We start from the raw sequence: 22,248 nt of genomic DNA, 5'->3' as shown, positions 1-22,248 counted from the left end.
CATCTTCACAGGGCATTCTCCCTGTGTGCACATCTCTGTGTTTAAATCTCCCCTTTTTATAAGGACACCAGTCATATTGGATTAGTGTCCACCAGGACGACTTCATCTCAACACCATATTCCCAAAGACCCTTTTCCCAAATAAGTCACATACACAGGTACTGGGACTTAGGACTTTTCTATTTTGAAGGGAATGCAATTCAACCCTCATCAAATGACTTCTAAAATATCTCTGGCTTCTTGACATTACAGCTATGGGATCCTGAGGACAAGTCTACCTCACGGTGCATCCAGCAAACCTCCCAGGAGGAAGGGATGGTTGTTCAGCCAGAGAAAACCGATTCCAGTTGGGGACTGGAAGGTTCAAGCTGATTGGTGATGATTCTTTCCAAAGGGCTGTTACCACTGCTTCCTGCCACCCTCAGTGTTTTGGAATCATTTGGTGCCAGTTGGAATAAATGGAAAACGTGTTTAACTTAAAAAGCAAAGCATACAACGCTATCGTATTGCACAAGCAAACTTGCAGCAGAGCGGGGGGGGGGGGGGGGGGGGCAACTACTGTTTCAAGATGATTTAAGAATCCGATCCAGTGTCTGGATGCCCGACTGCATGCTTTGAAAGGCACCTCACAGATGGGTTTCATAATTGAGAAATGCATTTGTTCTTTGTTGGCATATAAAAATAATGCGATTCAAAGCTTGGAGTCCGATGCCTTCCTGGAATGATTTGCCTCCATCTTGCGCACTCATATTAGTATGTTTTCACAGAAATGGCAGGCGGAGGGGGGAAGGTGAGATTATTACTGCATGCTTCTGGGAAGAGTGAATATCACAAGGAAAAAGTCAAAGGAGTTCTCAAGTACACATTGAAGAAGAAAAATGATACCCCAAACCAGCATCACTCAGGTCTGACTGTGTGTATGGAAAAGCAGCCCACAGGGAATTAAAAGCCCAGAGTGTTATTAGAACCAAGCCCCTCACAGAAACTGGGACTCTCGGGGCTTAACAAAGCACAAGGCACATCAACGTTCTGAAAAGGACACTATAGAGCAGCCGTCCCCAATAATTATCCCCTACTTAGCGTTTCTGGAGTTCACAGTACCCAAAAAGCTTAACAGAATATTCCAGTATCTCTAACTACCAGTGAAAACAAGCGACTTATTTTAAAATGGAAAAACAAAGCTTTCCTAAGTAGCACATGTCTAGAACTCTCAATTCCTCCCTGGAAAATGGAACAGCCCCAAGGACCTCTAACCCTGATCCTGTCCTCTGGGTGGTTTTGGACACCAGAACATAGTTTTTCAATATTCCCAAGATTCTTGACTTTTTCTCCCCAGAACTAAGAGGAGTCCTGTCTGATGTTTCTTTCTTGAAAGATCTAAATATCAGAAGGTCCTGAGAATATTTTTCAGGAGTGAGAAACATGGTTCTTTCTGGTTTTCATACACCATCGTAAGGTCTGAGCAAGTACATTAAATCTAGGATACCACTGGGTCCCCCGTGGGCTCTGCATGAGCCCTTCCAGCTGCTTGGTTAAGCCCTGATTCCTGACTCAGTGGAATACAGAGAAGGCCGAACAGACACTTGCAGTGGTCTTCAGCAGAGGTTCTCCGACTCCAGTGAGCCTCAGAGGGACCTGGGGGGCTTGTTCAAAGAGACTGCAGTGCCTCCAGGGGCCTGATTCAGTAGATCTGGGTTGGGGCCCAAGAAGTTGCTGTTCTGACAAGTTTTCAGGTGATGCGGCTGCTGCTGGCTGGGGACAGCACTCGGAGACCCTCTGGACTCCAAGAATATGGAGGACGGGCAACAGAGCAGGGGTTAAGTAGGTCCCAAGCACCTCCCACTGGAGGTCTCATGAGTTGTCAAGCCAGCTCTAAAACTGACTAGACCAAGTGGACCCTCTTTCTCCTGGGAGCAAGGCTGTTGTGCAGGCATGCAGGCCAAGGACCCAATGGCAGGCCACCTTATGGCCTAAAAACAGACAGCTGCCACCCCTGGAGGAGGGTGAGCTGATTTCACTTCTGTTCAGGAGAACTGCACCACTGGTAAGTGGGGTAAGGGTCTGAAGGGTGGTGGGAGGTAGGAATGTCACCTACTAATCAGCACACCACTGCAGGCTGAGCAGTTGGGAACCTGGAGAGCATAACCACCATCCTCTCCTGGAAAAATGATTTCCAACTACTGTTTGAGTGACAAACTTATTAAAGTTGTGAAAACCATAGAGGAGAGTGTCTCTGGCTGAAATGGGAGAGGGCAGGGAGAAGGAAGCCCTGGGCATCTCTCCTGCCTGCCTCTCTGTGACCCCCAGCACTCCTGCAGGACCACCATAGAACCTCAGAGTTACTTTCTCACCTGTAAAAATGGGCGTGATGAAAGTGACAGCACTCGCTCACAGGGATGTCGAGAAGATTCAATTAATTAATACATTTAAGGCTCTTAGAAAAGACTTTGCCATATGAGCACACAGTGTCTGATATGTTATCACAAGAGATTTTTTTATACTTGCACATTAAACTCTCATCAAATATTTGATTTTTATTGTTAAAGGTTAGGGCTGAGAAAGCATTAGAAGCTAGCTGCTTAGATGTCTAAATCCCCCAATTTTCCGTCTCAAATCTTTTTTAAGATGTTAGACTAGTAGGCAATACCTTCAAGAGCATCAATTCTTAAAAAAAAAAAAAAAATTAAATGATGAGAGCCCAAGTTAAGAGTAGCAAACAGGGGTGGGCCCCAGGGGGGACTCCTGATCTCTACTTTCCTTCTTCTCCCACCTCTTTCCCATATTAGCGCTAAAGCTGAGAGCATGTAGGAGGAAGGAAGAGCATGCTTCCTAAGCCATGCTCATTAGAACAAAGCCAATGGGGGGAGGGGCATTTAATGAACATATACTATGTGCTCTGGGCTGTGATATCCTCTCCTAGCTTGGATTTCCCAGGAGACCCAGGGACAAAAGTCCATGTGCAAGTGGAAGATAAGCTCCCAGGAGAAATGGGTAAGGGAGTGAAGAAGTGAGAGAAGGGTGGGAACCAAGGGAAGGTGTGCTCTTAGGCAATCACTCAGAGGGACTTTCCAGGGATCCTGCAGGGGAGCGGAGTGTGTCAGATAGAGTTAGGGAAGCTGCCCACGACACACCATTGGTTTGAGGACACACCATTGGTTTGAGGACGAGAATCTCCTTGGGGGAATACAAATTGACAGGCACTTCCTGCTTTACATCTTTGAGCTGAGAGGTGCTCTAGCAGCCCAAGGGAGGCCGCAGGTGTTGGCTATTTCTAAAAGTAAAACAAACTTCAAATAAAAGAGAGAGAAAAATGACAGAAAGCAATCTGAAGAAGAAAGGGCTAGAAGGTCCAGTCTTTCCATCTGAGTGTGACTCTGCTCCCAAAGACAAGCAGATGGAGGGTCATGGTCATGGCCACCACCGACCTACTGTCAACAAGCAGCCGCAGAGGCAACGTGGTCTATGGTCGAGGGTCCTCCCTGCAGTTAGATGCCAATCTTCCCCCTCCATTGACTGTAATGATCACCGTCACTATGACCATGTGGATGCAGAGTGACATATGCAGGGACATGGGGGTTGCCCAGGGAATCGTGGGATCAGAACGGGGCTGATGGTGTGTGTAGGTCTGGATGGGAAGGGGCAGAGTCCAGGGGAGCCCAGCCAAGGCAGAAAGGCTCAGCATCACTGCAGACCGAGGCAGGCGTTCTGGGACATGACTCTGCAGATGAAGCAGTCAGCAACAAGAGCCCAGGAGAGCTTCATAGAAAAACCCAGATCTTGCTGGAGGGCTGTTGTGGCCCCAGTTTTTGTGTGTACCCATTTTTCTTTCTTTCTTTCTTTTTTTTTTTTTTTTGGACTACTGGGTCAATTCTATTTCCCTTTTTAAAAAAACAAATATATCATTATTTAGGCATAATTTATAATTTACATGCCATAAATTTCACTCGTTTAAAGTATACAATTCAGTGGTTTCAGTATATTGACAGAGTTGTGCGATAATCATCACAATTTATGTTCAGAATATTTTCATCACCTCAAAAAGAAGCCTCTCACTCCTTAGCAGTTGCTCTTCATTCCCTTTTCCTGCCAGTGCCCAGCAACCACTCGTCTATTTTCTTTTTCTATAGATTTTTCTAGAAGTATCTGGACATCTCAAGTAAACTGAATCATACAAAGTCTGGTCTTTTGCAACTGTTGTCTTACACTTATCATGCTTTCAAGGTTTATCCATATACAGCATGTACCAGCACTAATCCCTTTTTATTGCCAAATAGTGTTCCAACTATTGATGACGGTTGCCCCTTATCAGCAACACTGCTTTGCATGGTTCCAGTTACACAAGGTTAACTGAAATCTGAAAATACTAAATGGAAATATCCAGAAATAAATAATTCATAAGTTTTAAATTGTGTGCTGCTCTGAGTAGTGTGATGAAATCTTGCACTGACCCACCCCAGGATTCCGTTAATCATTCCTTTTCCCATTGTATCCGTGCTATATATACTACCCACCCCTTAGTCATTTAAAAGCCATCTTGGTTATTGGAATGACAATAGTCAAAGAATCATAGTGCTTCAAGTAGGCCTTAGGTGACAGCCAAATTCTGTGTCAGAATGCCTGCACCATCACCTCACTTGATCACAGCATGTAGGCATTGTGTCTCAAATCACAAGAAGGTGAGTAGGATTCAAAAGGATATTTTGAGAGAGATACACCACATCCACATAACTTTTATGAAAGAATATTAAAATTGTTCTATTTTATTATTATTTATTGTCTGTCTCATGTTGACTTTATGAATTGTTTTATCATAATCATGCATTAAAAAGAGGTAGAAGGTTGGTACTATCTGAGGTTTTAGGCAACCACCAGGGGTCTTGGAACATACATTTTATGGATGAGAGCATACCACTGTGCCACTTTTATTTATCCACTAATCAACTGGTGAACCCTTGGGTTCTTTCTATCTATTTTTATGAATAATGCTGCTATGAACATTCATATCAGTTTTTGTTTGGACATCTGTTTTTATTATATATATATGAATGGAATTACTGGGTTATATGGAATCTTTATTTGTAAGCTTTTTCCAAAGTAGGTACACCATTTTACCATCCCACCAACAGTGTAGAAGGGTCCTCATTTTTCCAAATTGTTGCCAGCACTTGTAATTGTATGTCTTCCTCACTTTAGTCCATCCTAGCGGGGATGAGGGGTTATCTCTTTGTAGTCTTGGCTGGCTTTCTCCAGTGGCTAAGAATGTTGGACATCTTTTCATGTGCTTATTGACCCTTTATCAATATTCTTTAGAGAAATGTCTATTCAAATCCTCTGTTTATTTTTAATTGGGTTATTTTTTCATTTTATTAGTGAACTCTAAGAGTTTTTTATATATGCTGTAAACCCATTTTTTAACTGATATACTTTGCAAACATTTTCTCCTCTTCTGTGAATTGTGTTTTCATTTTCTTAATGACATCATTGCAAATACCAAAACTTCAAATTTGATGTAGGTCAATTTGTCTATTTTTCCTTCAGTTGGTTGTGCTTTGGCTCTCATGTCTAAGAGATTATTGCCTCATTCAAGGCCATAAAGAGTCATGCCTATGTGGGGTTTTTTTTTAATTCTACAAGTTTTATAGTTGTAGCTCTCCTATTTAGCTTTCTGATATGGTTTGAATTAAATTTTGCACATGGTGTGGTGGTGGTCCTATTTCCTTCTTTTGCTTGTGGGCACTGTCCCGCGCTGTGCAGCTGTCTGGATGACCTAACAGGGTGAGCTTGGTGCTCCTGACTACCTCTGCTGAACTAGACGTTAACCACTGGGTGCTTACAGAGCCAGAGCTCTCCGTCAGTATTTTACACATCTTCTTTACACTAGTCCAGGACTTGCTTTAATTGTATTAGAAAACATAAAACTTAAGTTGACATCATTACCAACTGGCAAAAGAAAATCAGTTAAGCTCACCTAATTCACCCAGTGGTATTTCGTTTTGGAGACTTCCAGTCTTTGTTATTATTTCAAAATGCATTTGAAGTCTCCCTCTTCCTAGGTCTCTGGGGCCTGTTTAGCAGGTGAAGAATCTATACAAAGCCATACAAAGAAGTTGAAAATGAAAAGCAAACCAGTTTTCCTGGTCTGCACAATGACCGTCCCCAGACCTGTTCAAACGGCTTTACCTCAAACGGCTGTCAGCCTGAGGGACAGCACTGCTGGGTGGTTTGGCTTCCTATGAAGTAGCCTTCTGGTCCTTGTTGCCGCCCTCTTCTGGGGCATTGCCAGGCCAGATTGTCACCTAGGACTTTACTCCCTGGGCCTCATCCTTTCTCTTTACCTTTTCAATGGAGTCCATGGTCTCAAACTGAAATGAACATTTACAACGTTCCCCTGGACTTGAGAGGACTAAAAAGAATCTCCTTAGCACTTGCTTTGTTAAAATTAGGTTTATATATCTGGACTCACCAAAAAAAGTGGCTTGAACAAAGGTCGACCTGAGTTTGTTTCTCAAGTGCCCAGGCCTGGCAGGATGGCCCTGCTCTTTCGGATCATGGGAAGGTGGAGGAGGTATATTGCTTCTTTAACACAACTGCTTATCATGCCAGGTTTCCAGCCATTACATCTGCATTCCAGTCAATAGGAAGGAAGAAGAGCAAAGAAAGGAATGACCCTTCCCTTTAAAGACACTTTCTGGAAGTGATACTACACTTCTGCCTTTAGCCTCTGCCTAATACTCACTCTCAAGACCACACTTGACTGTGAGCAAGCCTGGGAAATGCAGCGATGTTATTCCAGGTGGGCCTGTGCCCAGCTATAAATCGGGGTCTCCATTGCACAGTAAGCCAGACTGGAACAGATGGGGTGGGAGTGGATATAGACCTTTTCCAGAACCTGAGGGCATTCTGTCCCAAGAGTCAAGGGACCTGCTTCCAATTAATTTTCCTTTCTTTTTATATATTTTTAAAAATTTGTTTACTTGTAATAGATAAAATTACATGTTTATTATATACAGCATGATGTTTTGAAGCAAGCAGACATAGTGTGTTCGTGTGTGTATGGGTATTTCCACCCTGCACATTTCAAGAATACATTTTGTCATCAGTAACTGTAGTCTCCATACTATGTAGTAGGTCTCTTGAGCTTATTTTTCCTCTCTGACCATGTTCCTATACCCTCTGGCTGGCATCTCCCCATCCCCCTCCCTGTTAACCACCTGCCCTCTGAGATCGACCTGTGAGATTCCACATGAGGGTCGTCACACAGGATTGGCCTCGGGTTTCAATTCTGTGAATGATTTGTCAGTGTAGTAGGCAGCCGGCTAGGACAGTGCATGCAGACGCTGTCTCGTTCAGCCGAACCTTCCTTCCTTTCTGCATTTTCGCTGAACATACTTGGATTTAGTACAGGGAGAACGGAGTTCCAGACACTGAAGGAAACAAAATCCCCAAGGGGCTCAGAGTGTGGGCATTTTGCTACTTGAAATACGGTTGTACCCTTTCCACTTTCAAAGGAAGATGTGGACATTGTTTTCCAGAACAATTGCACTGTCCAAACTAAGGGACCCACAAAAGTGTCAATTCAACGCATGTTGGCTTTTTTTTTTTTAAACTAATTGTAACAAGTGGTTGCTATGAACATGCAGGCTTCCTGAGGCTGCCCTTCCAGTGACCCATACCCTGACCTGGACAGACCACCTTCTGTCCAAGAGAGGAAAAGTTTTGTTCCTAGGTCAGATGAAGCCCTGGCTTACCCCTGGTGACCAGCAGGATTAATCAGACACCAGTAAAACAGCTGACAGAAACACTAAACCAGCTCACAATAAGCACTCACACCATGCAACATTTGTCTGAGGGTCTTACCTCTTTCTGTTCTTTGCACTAAGATGCAATACCTGCTTCCCTATGTCTAGATCTCTCCACTTCTTAAAGGGAGCCACTTGCAAGCCAGGCAGCTGCCCATTTTTAGAATCAATATGGTAATCACCCAACCGGGTAGAAAACGCAATGCCAGGGACAGAATTTGCAGTGGGCTTTGTAGAGTATCAAGTTGCTTCCCGGTCTCCAGAATTTGTCACCCAATGCACTACCAAACTGAGACCAGTATGATGGCCCTGGTGGTTCAAGATGAACTCATGTTTTCAAATGGGGTCTTTCAAAAGAAAAATCTTCCCAACATGCAAAAAGTAACCACTAAACATGAACAGGTTTGAATGCAGAGACAGAGAGAAAGGAAAACACAATTTCTGAGCATTTGGGGGGAAGTACCCCTAGAAGGAGTCCCTGGGAAATGCAGTGGGTGCCACAGCCTTGCAGCGTGTAGGTCCGATAACTAAACTTTCCAGTGAAAACTTTTTTGCCTCACTACCTGCAGAGAGCGACACTCTTGCGATCGTGGTTTGGGTCCTATTTAATGTTTTATTTTATTCCGTTTTCTAGGGCAAAGCAGAAAACAAATAAAACCACATTGGTGTTCATAGCTTTGTATCAAATGCACTGTAATTCAAAGTGATTCCTTCCAACTTTATTTTGAAATATGTTTAGAAGAAAAGTAAACTTAGATTATTTCTGGTCCTAAATACAGAGATTTCAAGTATTGTTAGGGAACCCACGGGGCAGCATGGAAGAATAAGGTGACATTAAATACAGGGTGGCTAAGAAGGGATGAAAATGCCACCCACCGGCAGCTACAAGCTGGGGAGGGGAGAAACAGCAAGACCCCGCCCCAGTTGAGATGGAAAGAGGAGATCTAGGGAACTGTATCTATAGGGAGGAAAAGATTTAGGGAATTTAAATCTGATGCCAACAGAATTTTTATTAGGGAATAAAATTTTTAAAATTTCTGATACGTGCTACAGACCACGTGTTTCAAAGCAAGACAAAGTTTATTTCCAACTGCCTTCTGGAGGCGCTCCCCCAGGACACAACACCCACGCTATTAATCTTGACTTAGTGAATGAACGTATTATACGGATTTCAATCCAGACCCTTCCAGCCTTAAAGAGCTCTGAAGAGCCCGGATAAAGTGGCCCGTTTTCACTTTGGCGATTCCACAGGGGTGACTCCCTTTAATTCCCCTTTCATCTCTCTGGGAGGACGAGAAACTCTAAAAGCAAACAGGTTTCCCTTTCTGATTCCTGGCGAGAAGGCTTCTGTTGCTTTCTTGCTGCTGCGAGACTAAAGGTGGGTGACCTCTCTTCATCTGTTACCTTGGAAGCCTTGGAGAAGCAGAAGTAAGTCTGAAATAATAGGCGCTCGGTACCCTCCTCTCTTCTCTGGGGAAAGTGATTGCTTTCCAAATACCAGTTTGTTTTTTGATTTTCCACGGTCCAGCCCTGTATTTAGCACAGAAAGGCACTTCAGAAGCTGCGACACTGGTGATAACCCCAATACACACAAGGACAAAGCACAGGCCATGTCTGTTTTGTTCCGTCAGGCAAATTATGATCAAAGTTTTCTGCCAACACCACCACTTTTTTCTTTTTTCCAGATTGTTTATTGCGATACCAGTCTGTTTACTGAGATTCTGGGATGCAATTAAATTTTCTGGGTTAGGAAAAAGAGAGAAAAAGAGGGAGAGAGATTTTTATGAAGATGTAAACTGCTTCAAATGGAAACACAACCCCCATTGTGGAAAAAAATAAATAAAAAAAGAACACTGAGGAAAATTATACAAGATTATCCAGGCTAAGGGAAAGATTTTGTGCCTCCTGTGCCCCTTGCAAGGGATCCAAGAAGAAAAAGGACATAGGAACTCTCTGACAGCAAGTGACTAAGCCAGGGTACAGGGAGGGCAGGCAGTCTCCACTGGGTTTGGTCCAACTGGTCCTGGAATGATGGCCACCCCGGGCAGTGATTTACCAACACTCATTAGTTCTCCAGGGATTACAGAGCACCAAGGAGGGCAGTGGCTCTGATTTGTCACATTTTTACATAAAGTAAGAATAGAGGACCCAGGACAGTGTTGTTTATCCTAAGGGGTTATCAAAAGATATCATCTTGTTAAAGGAAAAACAAAAAAACCGGCAGGCAAGTTGAGCAGTGTGTTAATTGATGCCATGTGTTTTAGTCTTTCCGATGTCCAAATCTTGGAATAGGCTCAGAAAGCTAGAATGGGGAGCCTTAAATGGTCTTAGTGAATACAGTGACATTTCACGGGTCTCAATTTGATCTGTAATAACAGTTGTTACATTTTGTAAGGAGATTGTGGAAGCAGGGGGAAATGAGAATAATCTTGCATATTTAGTTATAGAAAAGAAACTCTTAGGGGCCATTTCAGACTGGGCGAGGTAGATCCCATGCTTAGCATTTGAGAGGCCCTAGGTTCAACCCCCAGCCCAAAAGGGAAAAAAAAAAAAAAAAGGAAACTTTTAAACTTAACATTTTTTTTTTACAAAAATAATATAAAATGACAGCTGAATCATTAAAATATTAATCACATGATGGACAAAAATTAAAACAAATTCATTTCAATCAAAAAAGGGAAAAAATATTGACACTACTGCTCCTTGGTCTGGGGGTGGGCACTTCATAACATGTAAACCTTTTACTCAAATAAAGAAATTGGTCAAAGTTTTGGACCTCGTTTGTGCAAAATACGTAGAATACGCAACAAAGCAATTTAGCTTTTGTCAGATTTTGTTCATCTCTGAAAGTTTTATTTTTTGATGCAAATGAATTGGATATCTAATATGCTCCCTTCTGCCTTCCGAAAATATCTGTGAATTAAATGATGTAACAGTTTCCTCCAAAGCAGAAGCGTTGCTAACAAATAGTCACCTATGCATTGCCAGAAGGAGCCTGCCCTGTGAATTTTTGCAATGAGCAGCAAACAGAACCCTCTCTGGCCTGAATCTGGCAGCACCCCTTCCCAGAGCTTGATGATGGGCTAGAAACCAATGCATCCGCATGGAACCAAGAGGTCTCTTAAGTTACAGCCTTTTGTATTTACACTTTTGAAATATCTATTGTGATGCAAATCTTGATTTTCAATCAAAATTAGCTAGGAAAAAAAATCTTTCTCTGGAAACTGTTGCAGGATACAAGTAAACTTAAACCCAAATTTTCTTGTTTCTGAGTTGCTATGAAGCCATAAATTAATGCTTGTAAACACAGACACTGTTTACCAATGCTGATGGAAAATGCAGCTATGTTTACTAGCACTTTTAATTAACCTCAGTTTTAGTCCCAAAGGGCACTAAAGTGTATGCATTATAAATTACCACAGCTTTTCTCCCAAAATTTGGGTGTCAGAATACAGAGTATATAAGAGCTTTTTAGCTTTTGCCGGCTATTCAAAATGACATCCATCCGTTGTCGGAGTTCTCCCTTCTCAGCCTGGATCCTTTGGGTAAGTCCAGATGAATAAGGCTTTCCACTTGTGTTTCATCTGATTGATTTTTTTAATCACATTTTTGAGGGTTTTTTTTGGGGGGGGGTACAGACTCAATGCCTTTATTTGTTTTTATGTGGTGCTAGGATCGAATCCAGTGCCTCACACTTGCCAGGCGAGTCTCTACCACTGAGCTCCAGCCCGTTTCATTTGATTTTAAAGCTGAACTTTGAGTTATCAGGTCCTCTTGGAAGATCTTTAGGCCAGAGACTCCAGGTTTGTGCAAGTGCGTGGGGGAGGAAGTAAGGGAGGGGGGAGAGGAAGAGAAAGAGGAAGAGAGAGAGACACACACACACACACACACAACACACGGGGTGGGGGGGGGGAGGACTGTGTCTTGACTGTACCCTTCAAGATGGACTTGGGAAAGAGTTTTTCTCCTGCCAAAATACACACACAGCCTGGGATTAAAAGGGCTGAAACCTACCAGCAAGTTCTTAACGCCCTCCCACAATCATTAGACCAAATCCACATCATTCTAGATTCATTTTTCCCTTATTCATCTGTCCAACTAATTCCTCCTGCATTCACTGGGCTTATATCTTAATCTTTTCTGTTACATAGAGAATACATAATGAAAAGCTGCATTTTCTGGGTACATGCACACATTTGGAGCGGATGAACCATATGTGAAGTGACATACAATGCTGAATACGGGCTGAATGGTGTCCAGCGCTAAAAACACTGCGAACACAGGAACAAAAAGCGGGCGAACAAGAGCCAGCGCCGGCCTGGCCTCTGCTAGAACACCAGGAGATTCGCCGCGAAAACATGGGTATAATTTCACTGTTTTCACTCACACAAGCTGTGGGAAAGGAGTCACCATCTGATGTTTGATTGTGTGGGATATGTTTTTGGCAGTGGCCTTGTATTCTGCATTGAGGGGGAAAAAGAGAGAGAGAGAGAGAGAGAGAGAGAGCAAGAAAAAAAAGAAAGAAAAAAGGGGAGAGAGGGAGGGGGAGGGAAATAAGAAAGAATAGAGCTACATTTGCTGTTTTCAATTTGCTGTCTGGGGGAAGGCACAGCTGACAGTTCTGACCAGTGGCCACCTGAAAATTAAGGCCAGGGCCTGTCCACTGTCCCTTCTGGGCCCCCTTTTATGCTGATGCTACCAAAGGGGGACTTTTATCCATCCTCCCGTGTAGTCTGGTTCACTTACAGCTGAGCCGTGGGGCTGACGTTTGCCTGATTTAATAAAGTCTATTATCCAAGGTAGTGGCTGGGGAAGGCAGGGTCCTGACAGCCCAGGGGGGGGAAAAGCCCAGGTCTCAGGAGCAGGCATTTCCTGGAGCTGGAACCAGTGGGGGCCAGAGAGAAGCCTAGCCAGCAGGTGGCCACAGGCACCTCTCAGGGGAAGAGTGTGCAAGTTTCCCCTGTGGTCCCCGGCTGGAGTTGGATGGAGGTATTAGGTTTACACCCTGGGTCTCTACCCCAGACCGAGATTCTAGAAAGAGCTGTGCTACCCTTTATCCCCTTTACCATGTTCTCCTCCCTCAGGAATGCTAGATTCAGCAAATGAACATACAGGATGCCCCCATAGTTAAATCTGAATTTCAGAAAAACAATATTAAAAAGTGATGTGCAGGTTACAAATCCGAATTTTACAGGAAGTCCTGCATTTTGTTTGGCAACCCTTCTCCCACCTCATCGTGACTCCTGGCTGGCCACCCCCCTCCCCTCACCTGTCAGGATCCACAGCCTCCTCTGCCTGCTTCTCAGGGTGTTAAGAGGATAATGAGAAAATAGATGGGTATCGGCTTTCCGGAAAGGTGGCTAATTGGCTTTGCTGGTTAACATGTGGTTCCCATGCCCCAGCTGTGCTCAAGGGTCCTTCTCGGAACTTCCAGGTCAAACCAGGAGACATTACCAATGATACCAGACAGAGTTCAATGTCTTCACCTTCCGTTCCCGAACCCCTTCTCCAATGGGTTTTGTATAATTTTATTTGGACCATATTTTTAAAACAAGACTAACTCTCTGGTCCAGTACCCATGGCTTTTCTGGCAGCAAATGTAATGATTAATAGAAGATTTGGAGATAATGCTACTTCCTCCCCAGCCCCTGCAACCTGGCATGTGCATACTCTGCACCTATCTGGGATCCTGTCACCTGCCCCGCCCCCAGCCCCAAGTCCCTGAGCAGCACCATCCCCAGCCTAGGCAACTGTCCTGTGGCCTTGGTTCCTGTACCCAGGGATACTGGATTGCTACTTTTGATTATTGGTGTTTGTTAATAAGCTGCTGAAGCGCAGTTGGTTTCCAGGATTTGTCCAGAAGTGGGCACATTTCTTTGATTTCCCCCATTAGATCTCATTAAGGGGAGAGAGAAAGAAAAAATTTCTTTTTGTAAAGTGGCAGGTGGACAAAGAGGCCAAATCTCATGGTAGCCAGTGTGAGATCCACAATGTGCTTTGTCTTCCAGGTGGCAGGGTGGCGTCAGGTTCAGGATTAAAAGCGGGTGGCGCTCAGCATCAACCTGGCCCAAGCTATTAAGGGAAGATTTCAAAGAACACTTCTGTTTTGAATATTCCCTTTCCTGGAAGACCGCCGTGGCTGTGTACATTGGCTGGGGCTGGAAGTGGCTTTGCCCGTGTGGCGGAATTGCTTTCATTTTCAAACATGGTGCAGGGGCATAATGGCCATTTGTAATGATCACATTAGCATCATGGAGCAATATATCTATAATAAATTAAGACTGCTTTGCAATTAGTACCGATGATCACAGCTGTGGAGACAAATGGCATATGTGCTAATTAAATAATTTGTCACTTGACTGTTAAACAAACAATTCAGCCTCTTTACATTACAAACTGCCACCTCCAGCACACCACCATGGGCCATTAACCCTGCGGAAGGAACAGCTTGCTGTGCCCACAATTGCTGTGGAGCAATGTCTACACGGCAAGAGGTGACAGGGAAGAATTCACCGGTATGACAAGTGACAGGTACTTTTCCAACAGTGGGGCACTAACTATTTGCAGGTTACAACATTAATTAGTGGGTCTCAACCAGCATTTTTTTAAATAGAGAAACATCAGACTGCATCATAGATAGCTAGGGTGAGCTTGATGAAATTTTGTGTGTGTGTGTGTGTGCATGCACACATGCACTTAGGTTCATAAAGTAAAATTTCTTACTCTGGACAAAAGTTTGAAAAGCACTGTCCTTGAGCCAACCTCCCTCCAAATCTAGAACTTCCCTGTCTGGAGAATGTATGTAACTGCCATACAGACAGGTGGCTCTCTGCTTCCAGGGCTGGGGATGCAGGTTCACTACCTCTCAGGAAGTCTACCAGGCTGCTAGAAATTTGTCCTGTCTTTTTTTTTTCCCCAACTCAAAAAATTATGTAAATCAATTCATCCACCATATCGTTGCTTCTTATTTGGAAAATTTTAAAAAACACAGAAAGCATGCAGAAAAACACAATATCCAGAATCTATGACTGTTACATGCTGTCATAATCTGTTTTCAGTAGATTTTTTTTTTTAAAGACCACTTTCTCATGCCCTGGATCTACTCCTCTCCCCACACTTCCCTGGGCTGTCTTATGTTTGTGGATAGATCACCTCCAGTTTTAACACTCTCACGTGCATTCAACAACAACATGAGTATTATCTGGTTATTGCATGGAGTTTATGTCAATGTGTAAATGAATCATTCTGCATCTCATTTTCTTGACTGGAACTTGGGAATTTGAGAAAATATACTGTGTCAGTCAGCTCTCCATCACTGTGACAAATATGTGATAAGGAACTTAAAAGGATAAAAGGTTTATTTTGGCTCACAGTCTCAGAGGTTTCAGTCCAGAGTCACTTGTCCCTGTTGCTTTGCACCTATGGTGGCACATACATCACATGGGATCACATGGAGGGGGAGAAGGCCTGTCTACCGCCTGGCAGCTGGGACGCAAAGACAGAGACAGGAAGGGGTGGAGGCCCAACACCTCCTGCAGGGCATACCCCCAATGACCTCACTTCCTCCCACTAAGTCCCACTTCCTAAGGGCTCCCCCACTGACCAGTAGCACCATGGCTATAACACAGGAAGAGCTCTCAATCTGAAAGAATTGTTTCCAGCCTTCTAGAACTTCATCTGCCCACAGATTCTGCTTCCAAGGGCAATCCTTCTATGTCAAAACTTGCAGATGAAACATCTGTTCTTTAGCACAGAATGAGATTTTCCTTCCTATTTATTCCCTGGAATACCAAGTATGCTCTCAGTAATGGAGAGTAATGTATAAATACCCAGCCTGAAATACACGGTCATAGCAGCACAAAACCCACTAAGACACCCAGGGAAGGAAGTCATAGGTACCTGACATGCTCTAAGAGTCCATTGATCATACTGCCAGCACGGGAGCATGTGCATTCCAGTCTTCAAGGTAAACCTCCCCATAGGAGAATTTGGCTCTGGCTTTGAACGATCAGTTCTGGCAAAGAAGGAGGTGTAGGTTCAGAATAGGATCAATCTAAGTCTGGGCTTCTCTGGCAGTACAGGCTAGGAGCATGTCTTAACAACAGGACACTGCCAGGGAATCTCCAGGCAGTCCACCTCTGTTGAGCACCTCTACTGGGCTCTGAAGCAATTTAGCATTCATTCATGGGATAGGGTTGAGCACAGAGATCTGAATTCTAGTCCTGGCTATGTGTCTTTGGGCAAGTTACTTAATTCTCTGAACCCCAGTTCCTTTAACTCTATATGAAGAATAACCCATGTCTATTTAGAAGGTCTTTATTTATTTATTTTTTAATGATTAAATGCTTGATGCCGGTACAGGTTTCAAATATTCGTTGTTTTGTTACTGTGACTTTTAACCAGGCACTGTGCTAGGCTGTGCAGGTGCAGAGGTGGAGAGAACCTGGGCCTCCTCCAAAAGACATTTGAATTCAGTGGGTTGCCTGTTCAATCTGGGTTTTGTTTTTTTTCTTCCTTGCTCACTACCTCCTGAAACTACTTTTTTCTTTTTAAATGCAGAAAGTGCAAATTATACCCCAGAGGCCAACAAAATGATGGTTAAATTTGGGGGCAGCATGGGCGGGACACAGTTTTGAACTGAACTGGCTGACCACCCTCTTGGAAAACGCTAGAGGAAAATAACAAGTCAACAGCTTCTTCCCCAGGGGCGCGGGAATGCCCCTGGGTCTCTGGCTGTGTGAGGAAGACTATAAATAACAGAGCCAGCTCCGGATTAAGACAGTCTTTCAATCACAGGTCTGGGAAGTTGGGATTTTCCTTAGACAAATCTTGTAGCTGTTGATAGGTGTGTGTGTGGGGGGGTGGGGGTGAGAGGGGAAACACACGACTTTCTCATGTATTTGATTAGAACTTTGGCAGATTTGAGAAGAATCTTCGTATTCTCTAAATTCCTACTTCCTCCCACCCGGAGTTGTCTTAAGTACCTTTTCTTTTTCTTTTTTTTTTAAGGCTATTTTTCCAAGATAGAATTGCCAAGTGACTCTAAAATTTAACCCAAACGTAGATTCTCTGAGTTACCTGATTGTGTGTGTGGTCATACACATACCTTAAATATGCAGCCCATTTTAATTTCCATCCACACCCGACCTTGTATCCAGAACATACACGTTTTTCAAGGAAGGCAGAGTCACAACCTGCAGCCAGGGAGAACAGCTAGGCCTTGGTTGTAATTAGTACCTGCAGAAATGTGATGTTGCGCCTTGCCTACTTGCCTACTAGTTTTGCGTTGAATTCCACAAATTACTGTTTGAAATAGATCAGTGCCAGAATTTGCCTTTCAGAAACTCAGTTTGTAAATAAAATCAATCCAAATATTTGTGTCAGTGCCGTGATTACAGAAACCAAATCTTTAAAAGGTGTGGGACACACTGGTGGTGGGAGGGACAGAATAACAAACTGGTGAGTCAGTCTGTGGCCTGGGAGCAGAACGCAGAGGCCACCCCACTGTCCCTCAGAGGGTCAGGTTTCATCTGAGCCACAGGCATGCACTAAGAGTTCCTACTCCCTGGGCTGGATGGCGCAGGGGAGGGGGGTTCTGGAGCTTGAACCCAGGGGGATCTTTCAAATGAAGCTCCTGGATCAATTTTCGATGAGATCAGGATCCAAGAAAGGCAGAGAGTACAAGAAGGATATTCCCGTGTAAAAAGCTACAAAGTCCTCTTGCTGCTGCTATTGTTCTCTTAAAACTTTTTCACTTTGCAGGGGGTGGGGGGGTGCTAAAAAACAATTATTCAAAAGCTGGAAAATGAAGCCAGGCCTGATGGCACATACCTATAATCCCAGGTACTGGGAGGAGGAGGGTTTGAAATAAGAGGGTCGAAAATTCTAGGCCAGCGTGGGCCACTTAGCAAGACCCTGTCTTAAAATAAAAAATAACAAGGGCTGGGGATGTAACTCAGTGGTAGAGCCCACTTCAGTACAATCCCCAGGACAAAAAAACAAAACAAGCTAGAAAATGGAGGGATCCATTTATATTTAGGTTACAACCTAAATATAAATCCTTTAATGTTTCTGTATTCTTTTTCAGTTATTTGCCTACACGCATTTATATTTTTACAGTTATAATGTGCTTGAAAGCTTGTGATGTACTTTTCTCTTAAACTCGCCCAAAAGGTCAAGAGGAAAAGTATCAGTCAAGGAACTTTGTCAGTGTGACCATATCAGGAAGAGGAGAGGACTTCATTTCCAGCCTTGACATGGTCTCCCAGACTGCACAAACCAGGGGACACTCAGGCATCTTGGTCAAACCAAGGCATGTTGGATCATTAGCTCAAGATGGCTGAGGGCTGTCTTGCTGGCAGTGATAAGAAAGTTGCTGCTCCGGTGGGTGGCTTCGACTCGTCATCAGAAGTTTATTGCCGGGCTCTGTGGCACATGCCTGTGATTCCAGCATCTCAGTAGGCTGAGGCAGGAGGATCGCAAATTCAAAGCCAGCCTCAGCAGATTACTGAGGCACTTAGCAACTCAGCGAGACCCTGTATCTAAATAAAATATTTTTTTAAAAGGGCTGGTGATGTGGCTCAGTGGTTAAGCGGCTCTGGGTTCAATCTTCGATACTAAGGAAAAAAAAAAAAAAAGAAATTTATTGATCAAACCTGTTGCTCTTGGAGTCGGAAGTGATTGACAGCAAAGGAGACAGAGGCAAAATGGAGGCAGAGATGCCAGGTTTTTTCACATTTGCAGACTCCAGTGAAGAGCCAGTGTTTTTATCAAAAGCAGCCTTTAGAGTTCTTGTGACACAACTATTAACATTGTATTAGCTGTTAAAAGTAAGCTAGAGATGATTTAAGTCTACGAAAGTCTGTAGATTCTATGCAAATACTACACATAAGGGACTTCAGTTTCCACTTGGTGTCCCTAGCAGTCCTGGAACCGATTCCTGCCCCCAGATACTGAGGGATTATATACTTTATAAATAAAATTTAAAAAATTCTTAGCTTTCAATAGTTATCCTTTAATGAGTTAGTGAGCTGTTGTATGGATTTGCTGTTCATTTCGTCTAGACAACAGCCCTAATGCTCAGTGTAACTATTATCCTTATTTTCTACCCGTGAAAGTGGGAAGGAAGACCATCAGAGAGCTTAAGGAATTTGCCCAAGGTTAACCAGCAGTGGAGCACTGACCCAAGCCCAGGCAGCTGCCTCCTGAGCTTCTTTGTCCTTCCCCAGGGCTCTAAGTTCCCTCCCACTCTATCCATTATGCCAAAGTATAGTTTTAGTGCAATTAAATAAAAAATAAAAAAGCTTTATTCCTACCTCGGGGAGGGGGGGGGAGAGGGGAGGGGGGCACCCACACCCACTCACACACACAGTGCTACGTCTTACAACCCCCTCAACTTTTTCCTGACGACTGGTTGTATACAACTTTAAAACTGGCAGAATGCAGGGGAGGAAGTGGGAGTTTGTATTTTCAGTTGGGTTCAGCTCAGTGAATAAGGAGTCCCCGTTTTCCCATCCTGCTCACGGAGTAGTCCTGAATTGTCCCTAAGTAGGAGAGATTTATGGACTGAATCCTGGTCCAAGTCAGAGAGAAAAGTATTCTTTAGAAAGACATCTTCTGATGATTATTTTGAGAGACTTTCTGTTAATCCCCAGCAAATCTGCATGTTAATAGGAATCATTTACTCAAAGCAGGGGTCCAGGAAAATAGCTTTACATAATAACAGTAGCTTGATTTGATTACTTCAATTTGGTTCTGGCCATTGAATTAAAGGTAAAGCCAAGCTTTTGGAAGTTTTACAGAGCAATAAACAAAATGGGAATAGTTAAATTAAGACTAACTCTGGTTTCAACCTGCACATCTTTATTACTTCTAATGAGCAGGGAGATGGAAACAGGATCCAGGAGTAAAAAACATCGATAATCTCCTTAGCATTTTGGATAATTTATTGGTCTCTCTCCCACATTGAGAGCCCCAAGCCTGCCAAATATTCAGTAAGAATTCTTGGCAGCCCCTTCCCGAAAGAGGCTATTGTCTTCCTTAGGGTGTAGTATTGTTTTCTTTATTTACTCCCCAAAATGCTGATAGAGGTTTTCAGTTGCACTTGGTCACTGTGAATCACAGCTGTACTTAAAAGGAAAAAAAAAATGTTTTGTTTTTTTTTTTCACTTACAGAAAAATAGAAAAGCGATCCAGCAGGAAGTTCCTGTGGACCCCTCACCCAGCTCCCCTGGTTAAGATCTTACATACACACCATAGAGCATTTATAAAAGGTAAGAATTAACTTTGCACGATGCTATTAAGTAGAGTTCAGAACTTATTCATGTCACTGATTTTTGCCACTAATGTCCTGTTTCTGTCCCAGGAGCCTCCAGGATCCCACATTGCCTTGAGCTGTGTTAGCTCCTTAGCCGCCTTCAGTCTGCAACAGCTTCTCCACCTTTCCTTGATTTCACGGACTCTGCACTTCTAAAGAGCATGGACAATCGTTATGTCCCACAGTTTGGCCTTGTCTGATGTGATCTCGTGGTTACACTGGGGTAATGTGTCCTCAGACCTCCTGACATCCTCCACCAGCTACCTGACAGTGGATGCTCTGAGGTTCCAGAGCCAGGTAAGGGATCCAATTTTATCCTACTGTTACAGGGCAAGGGCTGATGCTGAGCCAAGGCAGCCAGAGGCCCCTTCTTCACCCCATCCTTGCAATGACGGCAGGGAGATTTCAAACCTGTGGCTCAGAGGAGCAGTAATGAGTCTATTGAAGGAATAGGAAAAGGGAAAAGGAAAGCGGGAAAGGGTGGATCCTCTTGGGAGAAGGGTGGCCCGCCCCTCCTGCCTTCCTTTTTATTGGGAATTCAAGGAAGTTTCCAGAGAGTCCCATCCAGGTCCGCCTCTTGACTTCTGACTGACAGCAGGACTGCATCAGCCTTTCAAGTCCCCTGCACATGGTCTGACCCCATGGAGGGGAGACACGCTGAAGATGCAAGGCGACTCAGTCACCGCGGCCCTGGCTGACTGGTTCTAATCGGGTCTTGTTCTTACAGATTTCAATGGTTGTTCTGAGGATAACTTGTGTTCTTACTGACAGGGAGGAACCTCTGGGCTTCCATTTCTCAGGCAGATGACAGGTTGTCTGTTGAGGAATGTAGCAAGACCCCTTCGACTTAAGCCAGGACAGGGCTGCAGGTACATTGCTTTCTCAAAATAAGCATGTGGAGGTCAGCACAGTAGGCCCAGGTACAGAACAACCCCCTTAGCCTCCCGTTCCCACTGCTCACGTCTGTCACCTATGAGTCACCCCTGCAGGATGGTGGGGGATGAGCCATGCAACGCGGATGTTGAGGGGTCAGATATGAAGTTGGGGGCTGTGACTAGACTTGACAGGATGCTTGCTAAAATTGGACAAAGCGGAAATGGTCCCCAAAGACCAGGGCCCAGTTGGGAAGAGAGGTGAGAAGAAGGAGTGTGAACAAGGAGAGACTCTTGGTTCAGCAGACTTGGGATCCCCTCATTATGTAGTCGTGGAAACTGTCTACATATCTCTTTATGACCCTGGGCCTGTTTCTGAAAACTCTGTCATCAAATAGATTTTCAAAATTCTGGAAAAAAAAATGGCGGTTGAGAATTTTCACCCACATATTAAATTTTCTTCTGTTTTTAAAAATAAGTGTATTTTCAATTGATTAGAATTGGAAATGAAGGATGAGGGCAATTAAACCAAATGGGAAAAATGAGGAACCCAGTCCCCAAATAGATATCCAACTCGTGGCCAGTCCTGGGAAATTCTTGGAGGTCTGAGATCCAAATAAAGGGAGAAGGAAGGAAGACTTTCTCTGCCCCTTGCCTCCTCCAGTTTTATTTCTATTTTGTGGTAATAAAATTATCCTTCTCAGGGTTCTGAAAAATGAAAGTATTAGTGTCTTTGGCTTAGCCTCAGAAATCATCCCTTCATGCTTACATGAACATTTCCTTATTTTCCAGGTGTATCCAGCTGAGATCTGATGACAAGTGGAAGAAGCAGAGGAAAAGGGAAATCCAGTCTGGAAATAATCACAGATACTCATAGGGAAGGTGGTGACATGTGAATCATCTCCTCATCATGGTGCTTAAGCCTCTTTCAAGCTCTTACTCTCTGATAGCTCCTTTTCACTTGCTCCAGGCCACCCACACCACATGTCATGTATCCATTTCTTTACTCAGAAATAAAATGCATGGACCAGAAGGCGGACCAGGCTGGCAGCATTGAGCAAGCGCTGCTAACTGGCCGCACTAGTCATAGATGTTCAGGCCGTAACTAGCGTTCACGAATCTGAGCTGTGTGGTCCAGTCGGGACCCCCCCAGCCAACCCATCCAGGGGGTTAAGGTAAATGCAGCCAGTTCTTTGTACTCCAAGTCTCCACATTTGTGGATTCAAGAAATTGCTGATCAATTAGAGAAATGCAAAACAGGA

General features: G+C 43.9%; 1 long non-coding RNA gene across 2 annotated transcripts in view; it reads right to left on the bottom strand.

The window, feature by feature from the left end:
- Positions 1-8,788: 8,788 nt before the first annotated feature.
- Positions 8,789-22,248, bottom strand: part of LOC114087617 (uncharacterized) — a 59,470-nt gene continuing 46,010 nt past the window's right edge. For both annotated transcript variants that reach the window (XR_011708296.1, XR_004618494.2), the window contains exons 5-6: positions 15,698-18,414; positions 8,789-9,539 (exon numbers count right to left, since the gene is read on the bottom strand). This is a non-coding gene — a long non-coding RNA (uncharacterized lncRNA). The remainder of the gene's footprint in view (positions 9,540-15,697; positions 18,415-22,248) is intronic.

This window comes from Marmota flaviventris, chromosome 8, assembly GCF_047511675.1.
Source record: "Marmota flaviventris isolate mMarFla1 chromosome 8, mMarFla1.hap1, whole genome shotgun sequence".
Taxonomy (NCBI): Eukaryota; Metazoa; Chordata; class Mammalia; order Rodentia; family Sciuridae; genus Marmota; species Marmota flaviventris.
Note: the sequence above shows the minus strand (reverse complement) of the source record. Positions and strands in the feature narration are given on the sequence as shown.